This window comes from Rhinopithecus bieti, unplaced genomic scaffold (assembly GCF_001698545.2).
Source record: "Rhinopithecus bieti isolate Rb0 unplaced genomic scaffold, ASM169854v2 scaffold_16559, whole genome shotgun sequence".
Lineage (NCBI taxonomy): Eukaryota > Metazoa > Chordata > Mammalia > Primates > Cercopithecidae > Rhinopithecus > Rhinopithecus bieti.
Window position 1 is genome coordinate 985,184 of NW_016808724.1, and position 4,383 is coordinate 989,566.

Below are 4,383 nucleotides of genomic sequence, written 5' to 3' on the forward strand. Positions count from 1 at the left end.
GTAAATTTTAAAAATTGGAAAAAGCAACTGTTATACCAGATACACAGATACCAACATGAGGATGCAAGAAACATAAAAATGCAAGGAAATATGACACCTCTAAAGGAATATAATTCTCCAGCAATGAAAAAAAAAAGCTGTAAAATCCTGGAAAAAAATTCAAAATAATGCTATTAAATAAGTTAAGCAAGATACAAGAGAACACAGATAAACAATACAAAGAAATCAGAAAAACAGTTTACAATATAAATGAGAAGCTGGGCGTGGTGGCTCACGCCTGTGATCTCAGCACTTTGGGAGGCTGAGGTGGGCAGATCATGAGGTCAGGAGATCGAGACCATCCTGGCTATCACAATGAAACCCCATCTGTATAAAAATACAAAAAAAACTAGCCGGGCGTGGTGGCAGGTGCCTGTAGTCTCAGCTACTCGGGAGGCTGAAGCAGGAGAATGGCCTGAACCTGGGAGGCAGAGCTTGCAGTGAGCGAGATCGCGCCACTGCACTCCGGCCTGGGCGACAGAGTGAGACTCTGTCTCAAAAAAAAAGAAAAGAAAAGAAAAAAAGAATATACATGAGAAATTTACCAGAGATATCATAAAGAACCAAGTATTAGTTTGGTGCAAAAGTAATTGCAGTTTTGGACCATGAATTTTAAATCATTATAATAGGCTCAAACACATCTTTATTAATCAAAATAGGAACCATTACAATCAACACATTTTAGCCAATGAGAAACAAGGTTGTTTATTCTTGTAGTGTAAAAATCCGTGCTTTGGGATTTGATGAACTGTTGGAAAGCATTTTCTGCGTCCTGCAGGTTGTAGAGGCATTTTCCCAGAAAAAGGTCTCAAGATGCTTGAAGTGGTAGTAGATTGGCAAGAGGTCAGGTGAATATGGCAGATGAGGAAAAACTTCGTAGCCCAATTTGTTCAACTTTTGAAGCAGTTGTGCGATGTGCAGTCAGGCGTTATTATGGAGAAGAATTGAGCCCTTTCTGTTGACCAATGCTAGCTGAAGTCATTGAAGTTTTCTGTAGTGGATTGTCTACCAGCAGCAGACCACCAAACAGTGACCATGACCTTTATTTTTGGTGCAAGTTTAGCTTTGGGAAGTGCTTTGAAGCTTCTTCTCAGCCCAACCACTGAGCTGGTCATTGCTGGTTGTCATAAAAATCCACTTTTCATTGCACGTCACAATGCAAACGAGAAATGGTTCACTGTTGTTGCGTAGAATAAGAGAAGATGACGCTTCAAGATGATGATTTTTGAAAATTTTCACTCAGCTCATGAGCACTCACCTATTGAGCTTTTTCACCCTTCCAATTTGCCTCAAATGCTGAATGACCATAGAATGGTCGATGTTGAGTTCTTTGGCAACTTCTCGTGTACTTGCAACAGGATAAGCTTCAATGATTGCTCCCAACTGGTGGTTGTCAACTTCTGATGAGGAGCCATGAAGAAGCTCCTCATCTTCAAGGCTCTTGTCTCCTTTGCAAAACTTCTTGAACCACCATTGCACTGTACATTCATCAGCAGTTCCTTGGCCAAATGCATTGTTGATGTTCTGAGTTGTCTCCACTGCTTTACGGCCCATTTTGAAATCAAATAAGAAAATCACTCAAATTTGCTTTTTGTCTAACATCATTTCCAGCATCTAAATAAATATAAAATAAACAGCAAGTAATGTCGTTAGCAAAAAACATAAAGCAATGTACGTTAAAATGATGTATAACATAACCACATTTATTTAAGATGGAATTCCAATATGAAATGGCAATTCCAACAATGCAAAAACCACAATTACTTTTGTACCAACCTAATAGAAATTCTAAAACTGAAGAATTTATTGAATGAAAAAAATATGTATTTGAAAGCTTCCCCAAGAGAGCAAGCAGAAGAAAAAAATTTCAGAACGAGAAGACAGATCCTTTGAAATAATCCAGTCATATATTAAAAGAATAAAAAGGAAAGAACAAAGACTACATGACAAATGGCACTCCACAAAGTGACGAACTATTCAAATTTTCAGTGTCCATGAGGGTAAAAAGTAAGCAAAAGGATAGAAAACCTTTTAAACAAAATAACAGCTAAAAATTTCCCAACTCTAACAAGAGGTTTAGATATTCAGACACAGGAAACTCTGAGATCCCCAAATGGATACAATTCAGAAAGGTCTCCATAGCACCTTATAGTCAGACTGTCAAAGGTCAAAGGCAAAAATAGAATTCTGAAAACAGTAAGAGAAAAGCATCTTGTCACTTATAAGGGAAACTCTATCAGACTAACAGCATATTTCTCAGCAGAAACCTTATAGGTCAGGAGATAATTGGACAATATAGTCACAGTGCTGAAAGAAAAAATGTTAGCCAAGGATACTGTACTCAGCAGAGTTATAGTTCGTAGATGAAGGAGAAATAAAGTCTTTCCCAGATAAACAAAAGCAGAAGGAAGTAATCACCACTAGACTGGCCCTAAAAGAAATACTTAAGGGAGGCTGTATTAGTCTGTTTTCATGCTGCTGATAAAGGCATACCCAAGACTGGGCAATTTACAAAAGAAAGAGGCTTAATGGACTTACAGTTCCATGTGGTTGGTGAAGCCTCCGAATCATAGTGGAAGGCAAGGAGGAGAAAGTCATGTCTTACACGGATCGCAGCAGGCAAAGAAAGAGAGCTTGTGCAGGAAAACTCCTGTTTTTAAAACCATCAGATCTCATAAGACTTATTCACTATCATGAGAACAGCACAAGAAAGACTCATCCCCATGATTCAATTATCTCCCACCAGCTCCCTCCCACAACACGTTGCAATTATGGGAGCTGCAAGATGAGATTTGGGTGGGGACACAGAGCCAAACCATATCAGAGGCCTACATCTCAAAGTAAAAGGACAGTGTCTGTCATCATGAAAACACATGGAAGTATAAAACCCACTGGTAGAACCAACATTCAAATAAGGAAGAGAAAAGAATCAAATATTATCACTACAGGAAACCACCAAACCACAGAGATAAACAATAAAAGAAAAAGAAAAGAACAAAGGATATACAAAACAACCAGAAATCATTTAATAAAATGACAAAGATAAGGCTTCATATATCAATAATTACCTTCAATGTAATGGATTAAACTTTTCACATAAAATATATAAATACGTTTTATGGATTAAAAAATAATCTTTAAGTCTACAATAGACAACTGTTGAAACAAACGAACAAAATATGACCTAATTATGTGCTGTACTCACCTCACTTGTAAAGACACCTCACTTGTAAAGACACCTCACTTGTAAACTCACCTCACTTGTAAAGACACATATAATCTGAAAGCAAAGGGATGGAGAAAGATATTCCATGCAAATGGAAACCAAAGGTAAGCAGGAGTAGTTATATCAGATAAAACAGTCTAAGTGAAACATACTAAAAAAGACAAAGAAGGTCATTATATAATGATAAAGGGATTAATTCAGCAAGAGGATATAACAATTCTAAATATATATGCACCAAACACCATAGCACCTAGGTAAATAAAGCAAATATTAGATCTCCATGGAAAGCAAGACTCCAATACAATAACAGTTGAACACTGCAACACCCCACTCTCAGCATTAGACAAATCATTACACAGAAAATTAGCAAAGAAGTATGGGGGTTTAAACTGTACTTTAGACCAAATCGACCTAACTGACATTTAGAGAACATTTCACCCAACAACTACAGAATATACATTCTTTTCATCAGCACATAGAACGTTCTCCAGAATAGACCATATGTCAGGATACAAGACAAGTCTTGACAAATTTTTAAAAATCAAAATCATACCAAATATCTTCTCAGACCACAATGAAATAAAACTATAAATCAATAACAAGAAGAACTTTGAAAACTGTACAAATACATGGAAATTAAGCCACATAAATCTGAATGACCATTGAGTCAAGGATGAAATTAAGAAGAAAATCAAAAAAGGTTTTGAAACAGATGAAAATCAAAACACAACATGCCAAAGCCTTTGGGATACAAAAAAAGCAGTGCTAAGAAGGAAGTTTACAGCAATAAATGCTTACATCAAAACAGTAGAAAGGCTAGGCATGGTGGCTTATTCCTATAATCCCAGCACTTTGGGAGGCAGAGGTGGGAGGATTGCTGAGGACAGGAATGAGACCGCTTGGGTAGCACAGTGAGACTTCATCTCTACAAAAAAAAATTAAATTAGTTGAGTGGGCTGGTCGCAGTGGCTCATGCATGTAATCCCAACACTTTGAAAGACCGAGGCAAGAGGATCACTTGAGGTAAGGAGTTTGATATCAGCCTGGCCAACATGGTGAAACCCTGTCTCTACTAAAAATACAAAAAAAAAAAAAAAAAAAAAAAAACCCAGGCCGGG